This window comes from Astyanax mexicanus, chromosome 18, assembly GCF_023375975.1.
Source record: "Astyanax mexicanus isolate ESR-SI-001 chromosome 18, AstMex3_surface, whole genome shotgun sequence".
In the NCBI taxonomy this organism is placed as follows: Eukaryota; Metazoa; Chordata; class Actinopteri; order Characiformes; family Acestrorhamphidae; genus Astyanax; species Astyanax mexicanus.
Window position 1 is genome coordinate 34227324 of NC_064425.1, and position 27154 is coordinate 34254477.

Genomic DNA, 27154 nt, shown 5'->3' on the forward strand with positions numbered 1-27154 from the left:
TCTCTTACGACAGGGAACTCAAGTTGCAACATGCCAATAGAGCCTTCAAAGAAGGTGGAACATTCCTCAGCCCTGACCCAAAACTGAAATCTTCCATTTTAGATGGACTTGCAGAAGAAATTGTGAAGTACAAACTTTATCCAACTGATTCAGGCTTTGAGGAAGTGGCAAAAGCACTTATTAAAAAGCACCCCTGCTTAAAAGAGCAAGGCTCAGTAACTGGATGCAGTGGATGGAAGGTTAGCCTGAAGTACAAACTTGGCAACCATAGAACAAAACTGAGAAATGTTGGATGCATGGAGGTCACTGTGAATTCACTCAAACATAAACCGCAAGGAAATTCAAGCCCAGCGTATGGTGTAAAGAAACCACGAAGAGCAGAAGTAAACTACTGTCCATCATTTCCAAGCGGCGAAACTGCTGAGAGTCTTGAGAGAGTAAGAGTGACCCTTCTTTCAGAAGGTAAAAAGAAGAACAATGATCAGACATGGAAAGTCCTAATGGACAAGACCTTTGCACTGAGAAGGCATGAAGTTATCCACGAATCGCCTCTTATCGCAGACTTCAAGACAAGATGGCCTGCTCTTTTTTAGAACAAAAGAGGTAAGTGAATGCAGGTGTCAGAATAAATATGTTTGTCACAATCACAAATAAAATGTTGTAAATTCTGTGCATCTAAATGTTTTAGGTAAGCGCTGAATTTGAGCGGATTACAACAGTCCCTCTTCTGACGCGGTTCTTTTCCAAGCTGGATCTTCACTCTGCAAAACTTCTCAAAGTGTTTGCCAAAAGAGGAGGAGTCCAAGGACGAAAGATCATGCAACATGTAACGGCCATGGCACAGGTACTCATTGTTGCATTCAAATATAATTTAAGTAGGTGTGTGGACAATATGAGGAGATGCAGAAATGGCTATTCAGTTACAAAGATGGTATAGGAAGAGGCATAAGCTGCAAATGTTTAAGGTCAAATGAGCAGGAAAGTTTTAAAAAATTACTTTTTGGGCTGAATATGGTAGGAAAAAATATCATGCACAGGGAACATAGAAAAGGATGCTCGTTATGACCAGTACAATTAAGAATGCTTGTAGTTTAGTGAAGTGGAATATGGTTTTGTCAAAAAACACTAATTGGTTACTCTTCCTATCCTTAGAGTGACAACGTCAAAGTTAAAAGAGAATCAGTCCTCAGAGCTCTGTGTCTCTACTTGAATGAAGAGCCGGATGATCTCATTCGTGAATATATGGTTAGTAAATGTGTTGAATTATTTGTCAAACACACTATATTGCTTAAAGTATCCGCTCGCATGCCTTATGTTTGATGATGTAAGGCCGGTGCTGCATCCTATAACTGTACCACAGTGCTGGAGTTCACTGAGCTAAAGTCATGGACCAGATGTTGGAGTGGTAATTGAAGGTGTTGTGGTTCTGGAAGACCTTGTCAGTGTGTCTCTTGCCATTGCACTGTTGCTTGGATTAATTTATGCCTTTAACCCTTTAACCGAGGGAGTTACCCTCGCAAATTCAGATACACTTTTGAGGTAATCCAGAAACTCTTTCTGGAACTAGATGCTAAGAAACTGTCACACAAAGTTCAGGCTCTGAAAACCAAGCTTTTCAGTGAGTTGGAGTAGGGTTAGTTCATGATGGTCTTGATTTCGGGAAGTATTAGGCTTGTGACTAATTATATGCTACAGTTTGTATTGGATTATTATTGAGGATATTGTTGTTGCATTTTGCTGACAGATTTAGATAAAGCACTTTAGTTAAATGTATGCTACATGTTTAAGCATTTTAAAATCTGATTTTTGTTCACGATCAGAATTGAGCATTTTTTTGAGGCACCTTCAGGGTGATGCTTTGGGGTATACTTATCATTTTACATTCTAGATGTTTTGAACAGCCATTTTGGATGTGTAGCACTGACTGGCATATGCTGTTAAAATTTAGAAGGACAAATATTTGATGATTAATACATTTATGTGAGAGCTCGTTAAAATATCTTGGTAAATTATTAAAATCTAAAAAAAACTCTAAATTTGGAAGAACAAATATTTGATGGTTACTACCTTTCTGTCAGGTTTTATTGATATTTATATCCCATTAAAATATATAAAATACATCATATTTTCATATTCCTAGGCAAAAATATCTGATTCAGTTTTTTTATTTTACATGATTTTAGTTAATCACTTCTACTCTATAATTAGAATATCCACTTTTGTATGGCCTGAACATTAAACATAATGAGCCCACAGGCCAGATATTTTAGCTTGTAGTCTTTATGGTATATGTTTATTTTAACTTTTATATTGATCAGACATACCTCAAAGAACAAGCCTTGTGATATAAAAAAAATCCAGACCAATCTTCGAGTCGCGGAGGGGAGGGGGAGAGAGGGTAAGTCGCGAGTTCGAGTCCCGCTCTCGGCGGGCCGGGTGCGCGTCCCGGGGCGCGTTATGCTTCCGGTTGAGCGCACCGCGGAACGAACCAACGGACAGAGACTAGACTAGAGATTTAAGTTTACCAAACAAATAAATACGGGCAGCGTTACGCTTCTGTTTATTAAACAAATAAAGAGTCCATAAAATGAGATTGCAGTATAAAACTAAAAATAAATAAGTTGAATAGGGCAATATGAATACAGTCAAGGCAAGAATTGCTTAAAGAAATTATATAAAACAATCTAATAAAATATAAAAGTACAATAAAATACAGTATAATAAAACAATCAATACAAACAGGAAAATTCTGCTCAATGTAAACAGTGCAGTATAAAACTAAAAATAAATAAAGTGAATAGGACAATATAAATAGTGAAAACTAGAATTGCTTGAAGAAATTAAAAACAATCTTGTAAACAAAATATAAAGTGCAGTATAATAAAACATTTCTGTCAGTACAAAACTCTGCTCAATATAAGATGCAGTATACTAAAACAACCGATTCTGTGAGTACAAACAGGAAAATTCTACACAATATAAACAGTGCAGTATAAAACTAAAAATAAATAAATTGAATCGGGCAATATAAATATAGTCTGAATTGCTTAAAGAAATTATATTAAACAATCTATTTTGTAAATAAAATATAAAGTACAATAAAATAGAGTATAATAAAAATGGCCAATTCTGTCAATATAAACAGTGCAGTATAAACCTATTTAAAAATAAATAAAGTGAATGGGACAATATAAATAGTGAAAATAAGAATTGCTTAAAGAAATTAAAACTCTTATAAACAAAATATAAAGTGCAGTATAATAAAACAATCGATTTTGTCAGTACAAACAGGAAAACTCTACACAATGTAAACAGTGCAGTATAAAACTAAAAATAAATAAATTGAATAGGGCAATATAAATATAGTCTGAATTGCATAAAGAAATTATATAAAACAATCTATTTTGTAGATAAAATATAAAGTACAATTAAATGGCAAATTTTGTCAATACAAACAGGAAAGGTCTATATATAAAACTATATAAAAATATAAAAATAAATAAACTGAATAGGAAAATATAAATAGTGTAAATAAGAATTGCTTGAAGAAATTAAAACTATGTTTTTAAAATAAAATATAAAGTGCAGTATACTAAAACAATCGATTATTTCAGTACAAACAGGAGAACTCTGCACAATATAAACAGTGCAGTATTATAAAACAATCAATTATAAACAGTGCAATATAATAAAACAATCATCTATGTCAGAACAAACAGGAAAACTCTGCACAATAAAACAGTACAGTATTATAAAACAATTATAATCAATACAAACAGGAAAACTCTGCACAATAAAACAGTGCAGTATTATAAAACAATTATAATCAATACAAACAGGAAAACTCTGCACAATAAAACAGTGCAGTATTATAAAACAATCAATTATAATCAATACGAACAGGAAAACTGTGCTCAATGTAAACAGTGCAGTATTATAAAACAATCATCTATATCAGAACAGGAAAATTCTGCAAAGTGCAGCATAAAACAATTAATTAAATTGAACAAAATAAAAAAAAACAGTGAAAAAGTGCTCGAGGCAGAAGACATTAAATTCTAAAATGTTACTTCTTATGTTTTAGCCTCATCTGTGCCAACCACTGGTCCACAGTTAGCGATGAGTTTGCAGCACAAAAGGTCTCGCTGCCAAACCTGCTGTGGCCAAATTCTTTTCGTTTGGGTTGACCACACTTAGAGCACAAGTTAGCCTCGCTAGAACGCTCATATTTCCGCCTCTGGGTGCCCTCAGTCTTCTTTCGGTACCAGGCTGTGGTTGCTGGAACGCGTTCAACCTGTGCTGCTGCTGCTCCAGTCACTGCCGTGGGCGGCTGAACGGTGTGCTGGACTGGCTGAAACGCTGGTACCGGAATATGCGATGAAGTGGGCGGTGAAATAAATATACAGACAGGCTGTGTCTGAGACGCAGAGGCAGCAGGAAGGATGAGGCGAGCACCGGGAGCTTGAGGCGGTTGTGGCATCTCTGTCTTCTGACGGCGCCTCACCGCCTGTCCGGCTGTGTTCGGCGGAGAGGCGAAGGTGAAGGGCTGGAATGCAAAGGTGGGGGGCTGTAAGGGCTGCTCGCGCGGGAGAGGGAGTGGATCCTGGGCCACAGCGCTGGCACTCGGTCGCTCCACCCCCTGAAGAAGAACAGCACGCTCCTGGGCCTTCTGACGTTTGTTGAACCTAAAAGAGAGCAACGTATTAATAATCTGACCAATCTAGCAGGAAAAAAAAACAAAAAAAACTCATATCTAGAAGCAGCATTTGTATGGTAAACTTACCACTGCATAAGAGTTTGCCGATTTATTTCAAACAGCTGCAGCGTAGTCCTGCTCATCAGCGTCGGAGCGTTTAGGACTAGCTGCCTTATGCTGTGGTAGTCTTGAAGGATCAGCGCCCACCTTTCGACCCGCACCCCCTTGGTCTGTACAGAAGACGGGTGCAGGTCGCACAACTGCCGGCAGACTGCTTCCACAACCCTGCTAGCATCTGGCCACTGCGCAGGTCCGGTAGTCTCTCCCAAGAGACACCTATAAAACACGAACATTTCAGTGAGTTCAGGCTGATAAGGACAAGTGTTCTTTAGTTTGGCAAATTGTCAGTAGCATTCTCTCTAAAGTGATTCAAACACCTCTTACCTTTTAAGACTCTCTACGCCAGGAGTGCCCGAGGTATATTTTGTGGCCTTGAATCGCCCGGCGGTTAGTCTGTCCTGATGACGTGGAGGATACACTGACCTTTCCTTGTCATAGTCAGGAAGCACCTCGCACAAAGCGACAAGCTCGTCCACCTTCCTGACGGTCAGGTGAGTCAGCTTGCGAAGACCAACCAGAGCAGTTGCGAGTTAGTTACAACATGCTCGTACCCTGGTGCGCCATCAGGTCCATGTGACTCTTCTCTCTAAAAAACAAAAAACAAAACAAAAAAATCGTTATAAACTTGAACCACACAAAACATCAAACTGGCAAAACTCTGCACATATCTGTACACTCACGTTGTGCGGGAGCGACACAGACGAGGGCCTGAGCTCTCCCTCCTGCAAAGGTGGGGCCTCACCCTGGGACCCTTCACTGGATTCATCACTGTCCTTCTTGCGTTTTAGGCCGGATCTACTGGCGACAGTGGCCGCATCCTCGGGCAGGCATGGATGAGACTGGCGGGTGTCGGACAGCTCGCTGAGGGTGGGGTCTTCGACCTCAGCGTCCTCTCCAAAGCCTTCGTCAGGTTCCAGCTCATCTAACAGATCCTCTGGGACATCGTGACCATCGCTGATGCTGGGAAGAGGACTCCCTGTCTGCGCGTACAGGTACTCCACACCTATGAGCTCACCTACAACATATGTTGTTGTTGTTGTACAATTAGTTTAGTATAAAAGTAACCCTTTCCATAAAAATGCAGAGGTATCTTTTAAAGCTGAGGACCGCATTTATATTATTACTATTATATCAGGTTATTAGCATTAACAGGTTATATATACACGTTCTTTCATTTTAACGGTCGCGCCAAATTACCTGTATAGACACCAGGCCTGGTGTGATCTTGCAAGATGCTTGTACCCAGCACCTTCAAGCTCAGGGAGTTCAGGGCATGCTGAAGAGAGCTGCTGTAAGATGCCACACGTCCAGACGCACGACGATCTCGTCCTCCCACTCGTGGAAGAGTTTGGCGACGCTGGAGGACCCCGTCAGGGAGCAGCAGTCCCGGTCCACATAGATCACGCGTGGAGGAGGCTCCATGGCATCCCTGTAGCGCTTCATTAAGCCGGACACCATGTCGACCAGGCCCGGACCCTCGTGGGACGTCAGCACGGTCGTCAGGACCTGCCCGTGCTCGTTCCCGACGTTGGTAGCCCACGCGGCGGTGCCCGCAGCGTCACCTGCCAGCTTCTTCATGATCTGCAGGACACATTGTGGACAGATATTACCATAAGCGTGTGCGCACAGCTTGACATTACGGAGAACCGTAGAGCAGGAACACGCAAATTACCTTCTTTGTGGAGTCCATTTTCAGAATGGACCCAAAGGTCGAGGTCACTTTGGCCTTGACCTCGTCCAGACGCGAGTGTACGTCTCGGACGTACACGCCCAGGAGCCACTTAGGAACTGGGATCGAAGGCATGGGGGGCGGCGGGGCAAACTTCGGCGAACTGACGTCCGAGGAGGAAACGAAGGGCTCGCAGTCCACGAGGTATCGCAGGCACTTCCTCCTCCTGCACTCCATGTACTCGGTGGCCATGTCGTACCACCCGTCCACACACAGTACCCTTCGCACTGTTTTGTAGAGCCCAGCCCCTGTCAGTTTGTGGTTGCTGCACTCTTCGTGAAAACAGTTCAGCTTCACAGCCCACATGCTGTAGGACATCCACAGAAACAGCGGCCGCGCGAAGTACAGGTCAGGTGAGGCGGGGGGCTGAAGTGGGAGGAGACACGGCTGCGGAGGGTACCACCATAGCTTTAGTTCTGGCACCAGCTCATGCCTCCCGAAGCGGTTCCTGCGGAACAGTGCCTTGTTCATCCATGCAAGCTGTTCCGGTGGCAGGCACTGCTTCCAGCTCTCAGGCATCAGCATCTTGAGGGAACAAATAAAATTGCAGAAATGTGATTACAATTCATTTTTTTTTGTTCTGACAACATTTATTTTTTTTGCAAGTATGAACGGAAGTTATTAAAAGTGTAAAACATCGTTCACACAGCTATGCGTTCACTTACAGAGAGCACACTCAAATCAGTTTAGTGAGGATGAATTGCAGTACATTTTAAATCACTGTATGCAGTACATTTGAACAAATTAAAAGTGTTTAGTGACATGGCTGTGATTTAACAAATATATAACATCTGAAATACCTGAGATTCCTGCTGCAGAGCCTGGGGTGCAAGCACGGGCAACGAGCCAGAAGCCACAACTGGAGGAGTCGTGGTCGCGGCTGGCGTCGGAGGAGTCTTCCTCACGGCGGCCGTCGGAGGAGTCTTCTTCAGAGCTGCTGTCGGAGGAGTCTTCTTCAGAGCTGCCGTCGGAGGAATCTTCGGCCCTGTGGCTGGATAAATAAAAAGGGGGTATAAGTGGCAACATAAAATACTGTCGGACACTAGCAGCTTGAGTGCGTCTTTGCCTGTGCCTTTAGGAAAATAGCGCAATTGCCCAAGTGTTGTGCTGCAAACACAATGCTATGAACTACTAGGTAAAGCTGATGCATTATAGGAGTTAGAAAGGTCACCTATTCCATAAGGGATTAACCAAACCTAATGGCAGCAAGCACAAAGGAAGCAGCTATACTGAACCAAAGACGGCTCCGCAACTACCGTGATTCTACAGGGAAGGTGTAAAAGAACTTAAGCCAAGCACAGAGACATGGAAAACATGTCATGCAGTTTTACAGACTTACCCTATCCTTGTTCCTCGTGTATTACAAAAAAATAGAAACACTGTAAAGTACAGCTACACATTACCAACATATACAATCACGTATGTATACTTATACCCGTGTCAGTCTTACACTGTTCATACTTACCTGCAGGGTTCTTAAAGAGTACCAGTGGGCTAACTACTGAATTATACTTACATGAATGAGTCCATCCTCTCCAAAAAGGGATGGGAGAAAAAGAACCTGTAAAAAAAAGAAAGTGTACGTTTATAATGTGTGTACAATGAAATCCAATTAGTGGCTATTGGCTATTGTATGTTCTGAGCATGTATCGTATCTCATTATTTGCTATACTTACTGCTCTGTAATTTATAATGATGTTTGACTGTTTTTTTTTTTTCATTTTTATTAATTTATATATACACATTTTTTTATTTACATATATTATACAAAACTCTAAAACGGCACATGCTTTATTACAAGCACGTAAACACTAAAGCTGTAAGTAACAGGACAATATGTGGTGAATAAAATCAGCATTTGTTTTTCTTCATCTGTGCCGGTGCAGAACTTACAACTTGGGACCACAGCTGATGGCTCCTCTACATTTAGCAGCTCTGCATCTGTCACTTCTGCTGGTCCAGAAGATGAAGGCTGCCTCTCCGCTGCTGTAAGAAGTGAAAACGTTACTCATTCTGGTTAGAGAGAAATGGTATGTTTTTTTAAAAGAACTGATAACACAACTCAGTCAGTGCTTACCAGCTGTAGGGGCTTTACTGCCAAGCTGAGTCTTCGCCAAGCATAACGCGTCGCGTCGCAGGACAAACTCCCGGAAGGCCTCCATCTGCGTCCCAGGGCGAGGAGTCTGCCGCTTTATCCACTTGACGTACCTGCAGTATCAGCAAAACACAATTGTTTAATTGAACGTATTAATGTAATGTGCGGGCACAATTGTTCTTAAAGTATTTCTTAAGGGGGCAACACACAATTAAGACTTACCCCTTCTTCTCCTTATCCTCAGCATCATAAACCTCACGCCAAGTCAGCTCCCTGTGCTGACCAAACCCCAGAAGTCGTAGGTCCTCCTGGCCAGGTTCAGCGGCCTTTTCCCGGGCCTCGTTCTGAAGTTTCCGCAGGTTCACCGCAGCACTGACGCGTGGAAAGCTGCAGGCGTACTCCTTCAGAGAGTCTTTGTTGGACATGAAGAGGCTGTCCGTGGTCACGGTCTGCCTCTCCTTTATGTGGCTGGCGACGACGGAAACGACATAACCGACGTCATTCTCCAGCAGCCACAGGAAGGTCTGGCCACGATATTTGCCAAACTGTATGGAGTAGTGGCTAAGGACAAGCTGGTTGTTGTCAACATCTCCCCTAGCCGCTCTCACTCGGAACAAGGCCTCCTTGCGCACCTGATCCGATGACTTCGGCACCCATCCCTGTGACGAACTTTTACTGGATTCAGCAGCAGACTTTGCCACATCAGAAGGAGACAGAAGAAGCTCCTCGGAATCAGGGACGTGCCGAAATGTGGGAATTCCAGCCATGGCTCTGTAATAAATAAAACACAGAAGTAGTATTAATGCATTAATCAATGCAGCGTTCATTTTAAATGACACACACATATACAAACATACACATATATATGTGTGTGTATATATATATATATACACACACATATATATGTATATATATATATATATATATATATATATATATATATATATATATATATATATATATATATATATGAGACTGGTGGAGGAGAACATACTAAGATGCATAAAAACCAGGGTATTCCACCCAAATATTGATTTCTCTGCATCTTTTTTTGTTATTTCAGCTTTTTTCTATTTTAATTTTCTGCAAATAAATATACTCTAAATTACAATGGAAAGTGGTCTCTTAATTTTTTTCCCTAGGCCCCTAGACTCATTAGCTACCCAGTGCCCCTCCCAGACTACCCCCACTGTCTAGCATCTTTCAGATCTAAGGTCAGGGTCATATCAGGCAACTTAGCCCCTCCTACCGTCTGGCATCTTTTAAATCTGAGGTCAGGGTCATATCAGGCAACTTATCAGGCCCCTCCTACCGTCTGGCATCTTTCAAATCTGAGGTCAGGGTCAAATCAGGCAACTTAGCCCCTCCTACCGTCTGGCATCTTTTAAATCTGAGGTCTGGGTCAAATCAGGCCAATTAGACCCTATTTTTTTATATGCTATTTTTTTAAAGGAAAATCTGGCCCAAATTAATCTGACAATGCTAAATAATAAAGCATACTGAGCAATTTGAACACCATACGATGAAATTTCTGTCATTTTTCAACAATTTAACAAATTTGGGACCACTTTAAAATAAGACTACCTTTATAAAGGTTTACAAATGGTTTATAAAGGAGTTTATTTTTTGGATATGAATTAGTTGTAACTGCTTATTAAAGTTTTTTAAGGATTTTACAATCTTATCAATAACTATTAACTAAATAATTTATAAACCAGTTTTAATCCCTTTATGAGGGTAGTCTTATTTTAAAGTGGTACCACAAATAAAATACCTTAAAAATGTGCATTTTCAAAAGCATTACATGTAGGAAAACATATTGAAAGAGGAAAATAATGATATAGTATTATATAATTCCTTAAACTCATTTTTACATGTTTTTTAAATGACCTAGCAGTACTTAGCTACATAAAACGAACATATAACATAATAAAACATCATTATTTTAAAATAATAAACGTAATAAAACACATTAAAACTGACTCAAAATATTTTTCTCAAATTTTTTTTACTCGAAAAAATTAAAAGCAAAGACCTAGCAGTACTTAGCTACATAAGACAAACATATAACATGATAAAACGGCATTATTTTAAAAGAATAAACGTAATAAAACGCATTTAAACTGACTCAAAATATTTTTTACTCGAAAAAATTAAAAGCAAAGACCTAGCAGTACTTAGCTACATAAGACGAACATATAACATAATAAAACGGCATTATTTTAAAAGAATAAACGTAATAAAACGCATTTAAACTGACTCAAAATATTTTTTACTCGAAAAAATTAAAAGCAAAGACCTAGCAGTAGTTAGCTACATAAGACGAACATATAACATGATAAAACGGCATTATTTTAAAAGAATAAACATAGTAAAACGCATTTAAACTGACTCAAAATATTTTTACTTGAAAAAATTTAAAGCAAAGACCTAGCAGTACTTAGCTACATAAGACGAACATATAACATAATAAAACGGCATTATTTTAAAAGAATAAATGTGATAAAACGCATTAAAACTGACTTAAAAAGAGACTATAACGTTTTGCGCCGGTACCAACGCTCGTAACTCGCAAAAAAAAAAACACCACAATAAATATGGCACTACTTCTGCTACACAACTAAAGGAAAAGTACTTACATTTATGCAGAATTCTCACGTTTTTGGAAGATTTTCTCAAAAGTTGTCCGTCTAACGCTTCGCTCCGGTCTGGAAAACCGCTCGCTCACAGACCCAGGGGCCAGTTCCAGCGTTTTATTAGCAGAGTAGCGCTCTCTCCATTGGTCGATAGTAAACAAAGGCGTGTACCTGAAGCCGATTGGCTGATTCTAACTCTTTCTAAAATTCACAGTTCTCGATCAAGATTGGGGGAGACGCCCAATGCGTTGTCGCAATTGGCTGATTCTGATTTTCTAAAATTTCTAAAAAGCGGGAGTTGGAGAGCTGTGATTGGTCGGCGCGAACTCTAACATTCAGCAGTCTTAGGCGAAAGGATGACACGCAAATCCGTGAGGCGCTCCTTGTTTTGTGCCGTCTAACGGAAAGTACGGCCCATGTCAGCATCTGCCCCGTAATGTCTTGAGATTGCTTTGCAACAGCATGAGAAATGCTCGCAAGGACTCCGCTAGAGCCTTTAGTTCAGGATGAGAGGCGGGGCTACGATCTCATCAAGCCCCTCCCCTCAAGAATTACACCATCACCCTCTTCCTGCATTAGCTGCGGTCAGGATGAGCATTCCCCAAAAACAACAACTTTCATACTTACCTGGCAGGGGTGATACCTTGATCAGAAAGGTGGTTCGCCCAGAGCGAGGCTCAGCCATTGCACTCGGGCTGTGCTGACCTTTGCGAATTCCCCAAATGCGGGAATCTCGACTGCATAATTTCTGGTAGTGGGGGACTGCGTGCGCGCTCTCCCCTGACGTGCTTCTGTGACCAATGTAGAGTTGTGTTTCTGTGGCTTTGTGTTTGGCTGAGCAAAGTGTTGGGAAAGCAGCTGTAGGCGTTCCTTGCCGTAGAAAACGGGGGTGCCTTGTGACCCACGCTTTGGAGATCTGCCCCAGTGTCAAGCTCAGGTCAGACTTGCTGATGTTTTCCCAGTAGGCATATTCCTGTGAAAAAAAAAAAGGGGAATGGTAGCTCCAAAAGCTTGGAATTCATAGATCTGACCAGCACCTTCCTATGACATTCTTCAATGCAGCTCAGTCATTGCTTCTCAGCTCATGCTTGATTTCATTTAGTCACCTGGCATCCAAAGAACCTTCTTCTGCGTTCGAAGGTAGAAAATGTGCTATGTATACTAAGTACTGCCCCGTGTGAAACAAAAAAGCGTCACTGGAGTCCAAAGTGGGGAGGGCTTGACACTCCCAGCCTGTGAGGTGTCAAGAGGACACCTGATAAGCCTCTGAGGCCTGCCCTCTTGCAGAAACCCTGTTGAGGCGCGGAATGGTATATGGGAGAGACGTGGGCCACGTGGAGCGTGCTTGCTACGGCAGCACATATACTAAAATTGGATCGATACAGAGAAGATTAGCATGGCCCCTGCGAAAGGATGACACGCAAATCCGTGAGGCGCTCCTTGTTTTGTTCCGTCTAACGGAAAGTACGGCCCATGTCAGCATCTGCCCCGTAATGTCTTGAGATTGCTTTGCAAAAGCATGAGAAATGCTCGCAAGGCCTGCTAAGTAAATGCCCTGTCAGAGTCAAAGAGGTCGCTAGACGCAAGGACTCCGCGAGAGCCTTTAGTTCAGGATGAGAGGCGGGGCTACGATCTCATCAAGCCCCTCCCCTCAAGAATTACACCATCACCCTCTTCCTGTATTAGCTGCGGTCAGGATGAGCATTCCCCAAAAACAACAACTTTCATACTTACCTGGCAGGGGTGATACCATGATCAGAAAGGTGGTTCGCCCAGAGCGAGGCTCAGCCATTGCACTCGGGCTGTGCTGACCTTTGCGAATTCCCCAAATGTGGGAATCTCGACTGCATAATTTCTGGTAGTGGGGGACTGCGTGCGCGCTCTCCCTTGACGTGCTTCTGTGACCAATGTAGAGTTGTGTTTCTGCGGCTTTGTGTTTGGCTGAGCAAAGTGTTGGGAAAGCAGCTGTAGGCGTTCCTTGCCGTAGAAAACGGGGGTGCCTTGTGACCCACGCTTTGGAGATCTGCCCCAGTGTCAAGCTCAGGTCAGACTTGCTGATGTTTTCCCAGTAGGCATATTCCTGTGAAAAAAAAGAAGTGGAATGGTAGCTCCAAAAGCTTGGAATTCATAGATCTGACCAGCACCTTCCTATGACATTCTTCAATGCAGCTCAGTCATTGCTTCTCAGCTCATGCTTGATTTCATTTAGTCACCTGGCATCCAAAGAACCTTCTTCTGCGTTCGAAGGTAGAAAATGTGCTATGTATACTAAGTACTGCCCCGTGTGAAACAAAAAAGCGTCACTGGAGTCCAAAGTGGGGAGGGCTTGACACTCCCAGCCTGTGAGGTGTCAAGAGGACACCTGATAAGCCTCTGAGGCCTGCCCTCTTGCAGAAACCCTGTTGAGGCGCGGAATGGTATATGGGAGAGACGTGGGCCACGTGGAGCGTGCTTGCTACGGCAGCACATATACTAAAATTGGATCGATACAGAGAAGATTAGCATGGCCCCTGCGAAAGGATGACAAGCAAATCCGTGAGGCGCTCCTTGTTTTGTTCCGTCTAACGGAAAGTACGGCCCATGTCAGCATCTGCCCCGTAATGTCTTGAGATTGCTTTGCAAAAGCATGAGAAATGCTCGCAAGGCCTGCTAAGTAAATGCTTCTTCAGTCTAACTCGAAGACGAGCAGGATGCCTGAGTAATCTGCTCCGTGAAATTAGGCTGAAAACGGGTGCTCTGCTACAAAACCTCGCGGTTTTGCAGCTACATTATTATACAGTGTCTATCTGGCTGCTCCTTTAAAGCTGTAATAAAGGAGAGCTTTTTTTTTTTTTTTAAATGGCCCCTTCGGGTGGCCAGCAGTTTGGACGATTTTGGGCTCGTTTAAAATATACTGGCCAAGAGGAACCACCAAATAGGAGTACTGTTGGTGCACAACTTATGCAGAGAAGTTGGTTCCATGCATCAGACATATACTCCTTCATAGCACTTCAGAACAGAAGGGAGTTTGAAATAGTTTTCCACCAAGAAAAAGTACTCCGAAGTTTTATTTTACATTTTCAAGTATGGGCTGAAGACAACTTTTGGAAGGATTGGGAGGTGGTGTCCTCTGTTCCACAAGATGTAGTGAACATTGTGGTAAAGTTCTGGACGGGGAGAGTGGCTGATGAAGATGTGGATCATTACCTATCTCGCTACTGTGTGCTACTTCAACCTGCTGAAAAGCTGCTGGATCAGTTCGGGATGTGGTACGGTGTACGGAGGTATAAAGTGAAGTTGAGACGGAATTCCAATGGTGAGCTCACTCAAATACCTAATACCATCGCTATGGGCCCGTACACTGGGAAGATCTCCTACACTGGACAGATCCAGAAGTGCTATATATGCAGCTCTACAGAACATCAAGTCAAAGACTGCGACCAGGTTAAATGCTGGAAATGTGGGCAGCTGGGACACAAAGGAAAAGTGTGTGCAAATGATGAAGTGTGTGGCCTGTGTGGTGAACAGGGTCACTCCTTTTTCTCGTGTCCCAAGTCCTACAGTAACCAGGTCAAAGTCAGAAGATCAGCAGCACAAACCTCCAACCAGATCTATGACACACCCACAATGCAAGCTAGCTCTAATACCACAGCATCTACATCAAATGCTGGGAAAGAACTGTCAGCGAACAAAGAGGTCAAGATTGTAAAACCATCACAAGTCCAGGCACCACCTCAAACATCAGCCCAATCTCAGGTTCCAACCCAAGCATCACTTCAAGTCAAACATCGACCCCCAATAAAGTCTCATGTACCACTTTCAATCCAAACTCAAAAAAGACCTGAAACTGAGACAATTGAAGAAATCTCTTCAGAGGGATCCGACATGGAGGAGGAAGAAAATGACGGCAGTCACAGCGGCAGTGGCAGCAGCAGCAGCAGCAGCAGCGGCAGCAGCAGCAGCAGCGGTGAAGACGTCGATCTAGATGTGGAGCAGAGAGCCTCGGACACCTGCACTGCACCTGCAGTGGAACCCCAGACCTCGCTGACCAGAGACACAGAGCTGCCCGACTCTGCATGCCCTGAAAGACGGTGTAGTGGATTAACCAGAGGATTTCTTCATGGCTTGGACACACACACACACTACCCCCATCTTATGGTCTAAAAGGAATGTTCTAACTTTACAATCACCCCAGAAGAACACTCTAAAAAAACCTTGGAGTAATCTTTTTCAAACAACCTTAAATTTCAAAATGACATTTACTGACTATTTCTTCACTCAGCCTCGCTCGAGAGCCCTAAATGCGAGTTTAGGGTAAAATTCTGTTTACATTCCTCCAAGTCATAAACCTCGGAGTTAATGTAAACATTTGGAACATTTGCAACACCATCACTAGGACGGGACTGCGGACTTAAGAGAGTGTCAAAACTTAATTAATGCCTTGGAAATTGTTAATTCACCAAATGTTGTACCAATTTAGGGGTTTGTGCCTAGTTATTTCTGCAATCACTTAGAAATAAGATTAATGAAATTAAGAGAAATGTTCTAAGCTTGGGATTCCCTTTTCAACATTGCAGGCTCAAATTCTGTGGGGTGCAGAAAGAACTCCTTCCCCCACCATCGTAAATTCCGATGCCAACCGCTTATCTAAACTCAGCAGAGGGGAGAAATTTCTCACTAAGAAGATTTTGCTTAAAATACATATAAATTGACTATATAAAAAAGGTGTTTTATAGAATGTTTACTAAATAATGGTATATGTGTCTGGTATATGGTATATGTGTCTGGATGTGTCCTGATTTAAATTTTCCTACACATTCAAGTCTGAATCAACAAGGTTTAACTAGCATTTGATAATTTAGCTTTATTTGGTTATCAGTGGTTTAACCATGTATTTTCTTTTAAGTGATTTAATTGGGTTTAAATAATATCATGACTCTTGATCTCTTTCTGACAGAGTACCATCCATCATTGTATTTCTAAGATTATCTTGAGTATTACAAAACTGTTTGTGGGCAATATATATATATTACATTTATTGTGATTCAATTGTAAGATTGTTGTTTCCTGAATTTATCATCACAAACTGATATGCTGAAAAATGTATTTTGATCCACTGTTTAGTTGAGTTTTCTTTTGGTTGGGTCTATTAGAAAAATAGACCACTAGCTGATGCATGCTGACCATGTGAGCGAGGGGGGGTTTATGGCCCTTTGTGAATCCCCACCAAAGTTTGAAATTGCTCCTAGACCAATCAAAACACAGACATTTGGGCCACAGGGCCAATCATAGCTCAGGGGCCAAACAGGCCACAGAGACTAATAGTTAAACTGGGCAGACACAGTTTAGAGTTTCCAGTTGAGTTTTGGGAGTTCAGGTCAGAGCAGTTGGAGGAGAAGCAGTGGGAGAAGGAGTTGGAGAAGATGAGTTGAGGAAAACAGTTAGAGGAGAGAGGTTAGGGAGCCCAGAGATGGAGAAAGGATAGACTGTTAGTTTAGTCATCTTAAGTTAGTTTTCTTAGACTAGTGCATTTAATCTTCAAGTATATTAATATTAGCTATCCTAGTTAAAATATCTAAGGTTATTTTACAATCTACGAAGCCAAGCATTATTCCATCTAAGTTTAGCTAAAGTACAGCTGAAAAGGAGATCCGCCAGATCCAACCCAGAAACCTGCGGTCCGGAGGCCACCAGCAAGCCAGCTGAGAGTGAAGGGATTTACCCTGTGGGTTCTAATGGGGCTCCGTGCTGACACAGGAAGTCAAACCACCCTTCAGACAGGCTCACGTGATCCTTTTTCGGGGTGAAGCAGCAGACGACCAACACAGACGGACGTCACCGAGGCCCACTTCAACACCTCAGAGTAAGGCAGAGCTGGGTTTTAATCTTTCGGCAGATGGTGTCTGTTGGTCATGGTCTGGGTCGGGTCTTTAATAGAGCGTCTTTAGTATAGATGACTCATTTTGAGTTGCTTGGTTGGAAATAAGAACTGGTTTCGTAGACTTAAAATGCCTTAGACCCTTATTTAGAAATATTCACTTAATAGTTCTATTAATCTTTATTCCTTTCATATCAGCATTATAACGTGTTTGTTCTTTTATTTCTCATTTATTATTCTACACTATGATTTGATATATAATGGCTACATTATGACTTTTTAATGAATTATTTACTCATATCTGTGTGATTTAATAAATACTTTTATTTTACAAAACCTGTCATTTCAGTGTGTTTTTCTGGATAACTTGGTTATGAAAATTTCTGTCACCTGTAGAAACCACACCCTGAGATGTCTTGTGTTATTAATTAATTTGATTAATTAATTAATTAATTAATTAATTAATCTAATTAAATTAATTTAATAACTGGCGCCCAATAAAAAAATATTTCAACATCTCAATTAGCACCAGGTATTACACCACTGAGCCGCTACAACGGGCATCATCAAATCCTAAAAAAAGGACGATATCTCCTCAGGAAACCACAATGAAAAAAACAAGGGATAAGTAAAATCTTTTATCTCTGATCTCCATGAGGAGCTATTTTAAAATGCTTATCTGTAATAAGAGAGGCAGAAAATTGAATAATTTAAATTATGGTAAAATGATTATGCAAGAACTTATTGTGAAAATAATGGGGAATGTTAAAACAGGTAAAATACATATATACTTTTATATCTATTTTTAAATGTGTTACCCTTTTAAAATTGTTACATCTAATGTAAGGGGTATCCAGCTAATTAAAAATAGAAAAGATAAATTAAATAAACTAGCAGCCCTAAATGCTGATATTCTGTTCTTACAAGAACTTAGATTAAATCATTTAGAGCATATTAAAGAAGTTCAAGATTTTTGGAAAATGGGTACAGCAGTAATCTCTATTGGAACAGATACAGCAGATGGAGTAGGGGTATTTTTTAATACTAGAGAAGTAGAAATTATAAAAAAAAGGGATATTATACCTGGTAGACTCCTTGTTATAGATTGTAAGTTAAAAGAAAATAAAATGCGATTAATTAATGTGTACACCTCATCTGATAGATAAAAAAAAATACAGTTATTTAAAAAACTCCCAGAACTTTTATGTAGTGGCCAAAATATAATCATGGCAGGAGATTTTAATACTGTAACTGATGAAAAAGACAGAGAAGCCTCTACAACTTTTAAATTAAGTAAAGAAGGCAAAATATTAAAAGAAGTATGTGAGGATTTTGGGGTTAAGGATGCTTTTAGAATTTTATACCCAAATGATTTTGGCTTTACTAGGTTCGATCATAAAACTAAAACTAGAATTGACCGTATCTATGTATCAAAACAAAATGAAATCAAAGAATATAAAACAAATGTAATAATAAATTCTGATCATTTAGTTGTCAGTTGTAAAATTTTTAATACTAAAGAAACACAAAGAAACTCATGGAAACTTAATACATCCTGGCTAAAAAATGATAGTTTTGTTGCATTAGTGAAAGAGGAAATTGAGAGAGTTAAAAATCTAGATTGTTTAGTTTCCTCTCATAAGGAACTATGGGGTATATTAAAAAATCGGATTAAAAGAGTAATGATTATTCAGAGTAAAAAATTTAATCAGGAAAAAAATAATATATATAATGATTCAACTATAAAATATGTAGATTTAAAAAGAAAACGAAATAGAACAATAGAAGAAGAAATTATCTTAGAAGAAATGCAGAATAAATTAATAGAATATAATAATGATGTAACGGGTGATGAGACGGGAGGCGGACGTTTAAGCGGGTAAGACATAAGACTTTTAATAAATAATAGGTAAATAAACAAATAAACAAACAAGGGAATAACGAATAAATATATGTACATAAACAAACAGGGAAAACAAACAAAGAGCTAAACTAAACAGACAAGTACAAAACAGGGCTAGGGATATATATACAAGGATAATTACAAGAATATATACAAAACAAAGAAATAACGTGACTAGGAAATAAACGTAAATATAAATAAGAAATAAACAAGAAAACCAACCAGAGAAATAAACAGAGAATAACTACTAAACAAAGAACTGTGGAACGTGGCGATAACTACAAGAAAAGTGGCAAGACAAAACAACAGGGGAAGGTGCAAAGACCGACAGCAAACATAGATTAACAAGTACTATTTATACTAAACATGAAACACAGAACACCTGGGAAGGGGCGGAGTTACAAATTAGACACACGTAATGGAAAAGTACAAGAGAAACACACTAGGAAACGGGGAAGACACCAGAAAACATAGCGAGGGCGTAACAAATGAATTTCAAAATAGCTTAAAAATTATTTGTGGATATGATGATGTAAAAGGTGGTATAACAAACGTACCTAATTTAATTAAAAAATATAAAAAACAACAGGAAACAAAACTAGTTAAAGGAATACGAACAGAGGATAATTTAGTAGTATATGATGAATTAGATAAACAAAATGAAATAGTAAAACAATTTAAACATATGTATACTGAAATTAATATAGATAATACTCTGATGACAACTTTTTTAGATAATATTACACCGTGCAATGATGCAGATTTTGAGTTTATTAAAGGAGAAATTCAGAAAGGTGAAATAGAAAGAGCAATTACACAGCTAAATAGAGGGAAAGCACCGGGGCCGGATGGTTTTCCAGCCGAACTATATATGTGTTTTAACAAAGAACTCTCTGATTTAATGTGCGCAGTCCTAAACGAAGGGATTAAACAAAACAACATGCATGATGAATTTTATGAAGGGATAATTAATTTATTATATAAAAAAGGAGATGAATACGAACTAAACAACTGGAGACAAGTTACATTAATGAATATCGAATATAAAATTTTTGCAAAGGTTTTAATGAATAGGCTAGAAAAGATTTTAGATAAAATAATTAACGAAGAACAAACGTGTGGAATCAAGGGTAGAAGCATGTGGGATAACCTCTGTATTATCAGAGAGTTGATCACAAATAAACATCTAAATGAATCAGGTTTTTACATCTTAGCTTTAGATCAAAAAAAAGCTTTCGATTCTAGAGTACCTGTGGGCAGTCTTGGAGAGATATAATTTCCCTGATGTTTTTATTAAAATGATTAAACTTTTATATCTAAAATCAACAGTACAGGTAAAAGTAAACGGAAAATTAACTGAAAAAATAGACATTTGTAGAGGAGTAAAACAAGGCTGTCCTCTAAGTGCAGCACTCTATGTGCTTGCTATTAACCCGTTATTAACATCATTAAAGAAAGAGGAAAAACTAACAGGAGTTTATGTAAACAGTGAGCTTAATAAATATGTAGTTTCTGCTTTTGCAGATGATATAACAATTTTTATTAAGAACCAAGATGAACTTAATACTGTGTTTGAACATTTTAAAACATATGAACGAACATCAGGTGCAAGTTTAAATCAGTCTAAGACAGAAGCTGTGTGGATTGGTGATGATAGGGAGAACGAAAATATAAACATTGATTTAAAAAAAGAGATTAAAATACTGGGAATTTACATAAATAATGTTAATTGTGTAGAAAATAATTGGTCCAAGAAATTAACAGAAATTTCAGAGGAAGCAAACAAATTCTCAAATTGGAATATATCATATATAGAAAAAATAGAATTAATAAAAATGTTTATTTTATCTAAACTAATGTTTTTATCTATCATTTTCCCTCCACCCGAAAAAACAATTACAGCTTTAAATAAATTGTGTATTAAAACTCTATGGGGAAACAACAGAGAAGTGACAAAAAGAATCTTTGTGTACAAAAGTAAAGAAAATGGTGGCTTAGGTGCTTTTGAGATTGGCGACAAACTTAAAATCAGCTACTGTAAACATGTAAATGAAAATATTGAAAAAGGATCAAAATGGATCGGAAACAAAATGGATTGGGAAAAAATTAAAGGCGTAAAAAGACGCAAAATTGCCTATTATAAATTAATATACTCTGATTTTACGGAAAAATATAAAATATTAGATCTAGACTGGAAAACCCAATCGAGTAAATTAATATATAAAAAAGTGGCTGATTTTAAGTATGGCGAGAAAATCATGTTTAAGAACTGCTCTGATACTGAAAATGAAAATCTTATAGATCTCCTGAACCTGAAAACGCTTCCTGGGAAGCAGAGAGACAGACTATGGTTGGCGGCGCTGGGCAGACTTCCCGTACGAGGAGTTGTGAAGTGGAGCTGCAATGTAAAAACGACAGCGTGCCCAATACCCAGCTGTACGGTAAACGAAACAGTCGGTCATTTATTGATCGACTGCGACAGATCTAAGGAAGTATGGAGTGCTTTTAAAAACTATGGACTGGACATTGATGTAACTAGAGAACACATTATTTATGGGACTTTTAATCTAGATAAATCATGCAAAAAAATAACTGATTATTGGTTATGTATATGCACTATCGTAAATCAACTATGGATCACTAGATGTAAAATGACCACAGAAAATGTTTATATAAATAGTGATAAAGTAATTAAACAGTGTATAGTTAAACTAAAACAGAGACAAAAATATAATAGACAAAAGAAAAATAATGTTTCATGGGACTTTTTAAACTGTTATGAAATTTATTGATGATAGTTGATATGTAGTTTTCGAAGTATAACATTATGAACTGTGTAATTACATGCTTATTCTGAAAAGTAATTTGTGATGTATATGTTTTTGTATTTGATGCTTTGTAATATGTAAAATTTTTCAATAAAGTTCTTTAAAAACCCTAAGTAAATGCCCTGTCAGAGTCAAAGAGGTCGCTAGACGCAAGGACTCCGCGAGAGCCTTTAGTTCAGGATGAGAGGCGGGGCTACGATCTCATCAAGCCCCTCCCCTCAAGAATTACACCATCACCCTCTTCCTGCATTAGCTGCGGTCAGGATGAGCATTCCCCAAAACCAACAACTTTCATACTTACCTGGCAGGAGTGATACCATGATCAGAAAGGTGGTTCGCCCAGAGCGAGGCTCAGCCATTGCACTCGGGCTGTGCTGACCTTTGCGAATTCCCCAAATGCGGGAATCTTGACTGCATAATTTCTGGTAGTGGGGGACTGCGTGCGCGCTCTCCCCTGACGTGCTTCTGTGACCAATGTAGAGTTGTGTTTCTGCGGCTTTGTGTTTGGCTGAGCAAAGTGTTGGGAAAGCAGCTGTAGGCGTTCCTTGCCGTAGAAAACGGTGGTGCCATGTGACCCACGCTTTGGAGATCTGCCCCAGTGTCAAGCTCAGGTCAGACTTGCTGATGTTTTCCCAGTAGGCATATTCCTGTGAAAAAAAAAGAAGTGGAATGGTAGCTCCAAAAGCTTGGAATTCATAGATCTGACCAGCACCTTCCTATGACATTCTTCAATGCAGCTCAGTCATTGCTTCTCAGCTCATGCTTGATTTCATTTAGTCACCTGGCATCCAAAGAACCTTCTTCTGCGTTCGAAGGTAGAAAATGTGCTATGTATACTAAGTACTGCCCCGTGTGAAACAAAAAAGCGTCACTGGAGTCCAAAATGGGGAGGGCTTGACACTCCCAGCCTGTGAGGTGTCAAGAGGACACCTGATAAGCCTCTGAGGCCTGCCCTCTTGCAGAAACCCTGTTGAGGCGCGGAATGGTATATGGGAGAGACGTGGGCCACGTGGAGCGTGCTTGCTACGGCAGCACATATACTAAAATTGGATCGATACAGAGAAGATTAGCATGGCCCCTGCGAAAGGATGACACGCAAATCCGTGAGGCGCTCCTTGTTTTGTTCCGTCTAAAGGAAAGTACGGCCCATGTCAGCATCTGCCCCGTAATGTCTTGAGATTGCTTTGCAAAAGCATGAGAAATGCTCGCAAGGCCTGCTAAGTAAATGCCCTGTCAGAGTCAAAGAGGTCGCTAGACGCAAGGACTCCGCGAGAGCCTTTAGTTCAGGATGAGAGGCGGGGCTACGATCTCATCAAGCCCCTCCCCTCAAGAATTACACCATCACCCTCTTCCTGCATTAGCTGCGGTCAGGATGAGCATTCCCCAAAAATAACAACTTTCATACTTACCTGGCAGGGGTGATACCATGATCAGAAAGGTGGTTCGCCCAGAGCGAGGCTCAGCCATTGCACTCGGGCTGTGCTGACCTTTGCGAATTCCCCAAATGCGGGAATCTCGGCCGCATAATTTCTGGTAGTGGGGGACTGCGTGCGCGCTCTCCCCTGACGTGCTTCTGTGACCAATGTAGAGTTGTGTTTCTGCGGCTTTGTGTTTGGCTGAGCAAAGTGTTGGGAAAGCAGCTGTAGGCGTTCCTTGCCGTAGAAAACGGGGGTGCCTTGTGACCCACGCTTTGGAGATCTGCCCCAGTGTCAAGCTCAGGTCAGACTTGCTGATGTTTTCCCAGTAGGCATATTCCTGTGAAAAAAAAGAAGTGGAATGGTAGCTCCAAAAGCTTGGAATTCATAGATCTGACCAGCACCTTCCTATGACATTCTTCAATGCAGCTCAGTCATTGCTTCTCAGCTCATGCTTGATTTCATTTAGTCACCTGGCATCCAAAGAACCTTCTTCTGCGTTCGAAGGTAGAAAATGTGCTATGTATACTAAGTACTGCCCCGTGTGAAACAAAAAAGCGTCACTGGAGTCCAAAGTGGGGAGGGCTTGACACTCCCAGCCTGTGAGGTGTCAAGAGGACACCTGATAAGCCTCTGAGGCCTGCCCTCTTGCAGAAACCCTGTTGAGGCGCGGAATGGTATATGGGAGAGACGTGGGCCACGTGGAGCGTGCTTGCTACGGCAGCACATATACTAAAATTGGATCGATACAGAGAAGATTAGCATGGCCCCTGCGAAAGGATGACACGCAAATCCGTGAGGCGCTCCTTGTTTTGTTCCGTCTAACGGAAAGTACGGCCCATGTCAGCATCTGCCCCGTAATGTCTTGAGATTGCTTTGCAAAAGCATGAGAAATGCTCACAAGGCCTGCTAAGTAAATGCCCTGTCAGAGTCAAAGAGGTCGCTAGACGCAAGGACTCCGCGAGAGCCTTTAGTTCAGGATGAGAGGCGGGGCTACGATCTCATCAAGCCCCTCCCCTCAAGAATTACACCATCACCCTCTTCCTGCATTAGCTGCGGTCAGGATGAGCATTCCCCAAAAACAACAACTTTCATACTTACCTGGCAGGGGTGATACCATGATCAGAAAGGTGGTTCGCCCAGAGCGAGTCTCAGCCATTGCACTCGGGCTGTGCTGACCTTTGCGAATTCCCCAAATGCGGGAATCTCGACTGCATAATTTCTGGTAGTGGGGGACTGCGTGCGCGCTCTCCCCTGACGTGCTTCTGTGACCAATGTAGAGTTGTGTTTCTGCGGCTTTGTGTTTGGCTGAGCAAAGTGTTGGGAAAGCAGCTGTAGGTGTTCCTTGCCGTAGAAAACGGGGGTGTCTTGTGACCCACGCTTTGGAGATCTGCCCCAGTGTCAAGCTCAGGTCAGACTTGCTGATGTTTTCCCAGTAGGCATATTCCTGTGAAAAAAAAGAAGTGGAATGGTAGCTCCAAAAGCTTGGAATTCATAGATCTGACCAGCACCTTCCTATGACATTCTTCAATGCAGCTCAGTCATTGCTTCTCAGCTCATGCTTGATTTCATTTAGTCACCTGGCATCCAAAGAACCTTCTTCTGCATTCGAAGGTAGAAAATGTGCTATGTATATTAAGTACTGCCCCGTGTGAAACAAAAAAGCGTCACTGGAGTCCAAAGTGGGGAGGGCTTGACACTCCCAGCCTGTGAGGTGTCAAGAGGACACCTGATAAGCCTCTGAGGCCTGCCCTCTTGCAGAAACCCTGTTGAGGCGCGGAATGGTATATGGGAGAGACGTGGGCCACGTGGAGCGTGCTTGCTACGGCAGCACATATACTAAAATTGGATCGATACAGAGAAGATTAGCATGGCCCCTGCGAAAGGATGACACACAAATCCGTGAGGCGCTCCTTGTTTTGTTCCGTCTAACGGAAAGTACGGCCCATGTCAGCATCTGCCCCGTAATGTATTGAGATTGCTTTGCAAAAGCATGAGAAATGCTCACAAGGCCTGCTAAGTAAATGCCCTGTCAGAGTCAAAGAGGTCGCTAGACGCAAGGACTCCGCGAGAGCCTTTAGTTCAGGATGAGAGGCGGGGCTACGATCTCATCAAGCCCCTCCCCTCAAGAATTACACCATCACCCTCTTCCTGCATTAGCTGCGGTCAGGATGAGCATTCCCCAAAAACAACAACTAACATCTTACCTGGCAGGGGTGATACCATGATCAGAAAGGTGGTTCGCCCAGAGCGAGGCTCAGCCATTGCACTCGGGCTGTGCTGACCTTTGCGAATTCCCCAAATGCGGGAATCTCGGCCGCATAATTTCTGGTAGTGGGGGACTGCGTGCGCGCTCTCCCCTGACGTGCTTCTGTGACCAATGTAGAGTTGTGTTTCTGCGGCTTTGTGTTTGGCTGAGCAAAGTGTTGGGAAAGCAGCTGTAGGCGTTCCTTGCCGTAGAAAACGGGGGTGCCTTGTGACCCACGCTTTGGAGATCTGCCCCAGTGTCAAGCTCAGGTCAGACTTGCTGATGTTTTCCCAGTAGGCATATTCCTGTGAAAAAAAAGAAGTGGAATGGTAGCTCCAAAAGCTTGGAATTCATAGATCTGACCAGCACCTTCCTATGACATTCTTCAATGCAGCTCAGTCATTGCTTCTCAGCTCATGCTTGATTTCATTTAGTCACCTGGCATCCAAAGAACCTTCTTCTGCGTTCGAAGGTAGAAAATGTGCTATGTATACTAAGTACTGCCCCGTGTGAAACAAAAAAGCGTCACTGGAGTCCAAAGTGGGGAGGGCTTGACACTCCCAGCCTGTGAGGTGTCAAGAGGACACCTGATAAGCCTCTGAGGCCTGCCCTCTTGCAGAAACCCTGTTGAGGCGCGGAATGGTATATGGGAGAGACGTGGGCCACGTGGAGCGTGCTTGCTACGGCAGCACATATACTAAAATTGGATCGATACAGAGAAGATTAGCATGGCCCCTGCGAAAGGATGACACGCAAATCCGTGAGGCGCTCCTTGTTTTGTTCCGTCTAACGGAAAGTACGGCCCATGTCAGCATCTGCCCCGTAATGTCTTGAGATTGCTTTGGAAAAGCATGAGAAATGCTCGCAAGGCCTGCTAAGTAAATGCCCTGTCAGAGTCAAAGAGGTCGCTAGACGCAAGGACTCCGCGAGAGCCTTTAGTTCAGGATGAGAGGCGGGGCTACGATCTCATCAAGCCCCTCCCCTCAAGAATTACACCATCACCCTCTTCCTGCATTAGCTGCGGTCAGGATGAGCATTCCCCAAAAACAACAACTTTCATACTTACCTGGCAGGGTTGATACCATGATCAGAAAGGTGGTTCGCCCAGAGCGAGGCTCAACCATTGCACTCGGGCTGTGCTGACCTTTGCGAATTCCCCAAATGCGCGAATCTCGGCCGCATAATTTCTGGTAGTGGGGGACTGCGTGCGAGTCTCCCCTGACGTGCTTCTGTGACCAATGTAGAGTTGTGTTTCTGCGGCTTTGTGTTTGGCTGAGCAAAGTGTTGGGAAAGCAGCTGTAGGCGTTCCTTGCCGTAGAAAACGGGGGTGCCTTGTGACCCACGCTTTGGAGATCTGCCCCAGTGTCAAGCTCAGGTCAGACTTGCTGATGTTTTCCCAGTAGGCATATTCCTGTGAAAAAAAAGAAGTGGAATAGTAGCTCCAAAAGCTTGGAATTCATAGATCTGACCAGCACCTTCCTATGACATTCTTCAATGCAGCTCAGTCATTGCTTCTCAGCTCATGCTTGATTTCATTTAGTCACCTGGCATCCAAAGAACCTTCTTCTGCGTTCGAAGGTAGAAAATGTGCTATGTATACTAAGTACTGCCCCGTGTGAAACAAAAA

General features: G+C 41.6%; 13 non-coding genes across 13 annotated transcripts; all 13 read left to right on the top strand.

Annotated features, from left to right (window-relative positions):
- The first annotated feature begins 11895 nt into the window (after nt 1-11895).
- On the top strand, nt 11896-12059 carry LOC125783510 (U1 spliceosomal RNA). Its single transcript, XR_007426233.1, has one exon. It is a non-coding gene; the product is annotated as a U1 spliceosomal RNA (small nuclear RNA).
- A 558-nt stretch (nt 12060-12617) lies between these two features.
- Nucleotides 12618-12724, top strand: LOC125783660 (U6 spliceosomal RNA). Its single transcript, XR_007426380.1, has one exon. It is a non-coding gene; the product is annotated as a U6 spliceosomal RNA (small nuclear RNA).
- Nucleotides 12725-13002: 278 nt separating this feature from the next.
- On the top strand, nt 13003-13166 carry LOC125783464 (U1 spliceosomal RNA). The gene has a single exon (XR_007426187.1). It is a non-coding gene; the product is annotated as a U1 spliceosomal RNA (small nuclear RNA).
- Nucleotides 13167-13724: 558 nt separating this feature from the next.
- Nucleotides 13725-13831, top strand: LOC125783931 (U6 spliceosomal RNA). The gene has a single exon (XR_007426651.1). It is a non-coding gene; the product is annotated as a U6 spliceosomal RNA (small nuclear RNA).
- Nucleotides 13832-22157: 8326 nt separating this feature from the next.
- LOC125783579 (U1 spliceosomal RNA) lies at nt 22158-22321 on the top strand. Its single transcript, XR_007426302.1, has one exon. It is a non-coding gene; the product is annotated as a U1 spliceosomal RNA (small nuclear RNA).
- A 559-nt stretch (nt 22322-22880) lies between these two features.
- On the top strand, nt 22881-22987 carry LOC125783661 (U6 spliceosomal RNA). Its single transcript, XR_007426381.1, has one exon. It is a non-coding gene; the product is annotated as a U6 spliceosomal RNA (small nuclear RNA).
- A 278-nt stretch (nt 22988-23265) lies between these two features.
- On the top strand, nt 23266-23429 carry LOC125783548 (U1 spliceosomal RNA). Its single transcript, XR_007426271.1, has one exon. It is a non-coding gene; the product is annotated as a U1 spliceosomal RNA (small nuclear RNA).
- A 558-nt stretch (nt 23430-23987) lies between these two features.
- LOC125783663 (U6 spliceosomal RNA) lies at nt 23988-24094 on the top strand. Its single transcript, XR_007426383.1, has one exon. It is a non-coding gene; the product is annotated as a U6 spliceosomal RNA (small nuclear RNA).
- A 278-nt stretch (nt 24095-24372) lies between these two features.
- On the top strand, nt 24373-24536 carry LOC125783534 (U1 spliceosomal RNA). Its single transcript, XR_007426257.1, has one exon. It is a non-coding gene; the product is annotated as a U1 spliceosomal RNA (small nuclear RNA).
- Nucleotides 24537-25094: 558 nt separating this feature from the next.
- LOC125783917 (U6 spliceosomal RNA) lies at nt 25095-25201 on the top strand. Its single transcript, XR_007426637.1, has one exon. It is a non-coding gene; the product is annotated as a U6 spliceosomal RNA (small nuclear RNA).
- Nucleotides 25202-25478: 277 nt separating this feature from the next.
- LOC125783588 (U1 spliceosomal RNA) lies at nt 25479-25642 on the top strand. The gene has a single exon (XR_007426311.1). It is a non-coding gene; the product is annotated as a U1 spliceosomal RNA (small nuclear RNA).
- Nucleotides 25643-26200: 558 nt separating this feature from the next.
- On the top strand, nt 26201-26307 carry LOC125783664 (U6 spliceosomal RNA). Its single transcript, XR_007426384.1, has one exon. It is a non-coding gene; the product is annotated as a U6 spliceosomal RNA (small nuclear RNA).
- A 278-nt stretch (nt 26308-26585) lies between these two features.
- LOC125783591 (U1 spliceosomal RNA) lies at nt 26586-26748 on the top strand. The gene has a single exon (XR_007426314.1). It is a non-coding gene; the product is annotated as a U1 spliceosomal RNA (small nuclear RNA).
- Nucleotides 26749-27154: the final 406 nt, after the last annotated feature.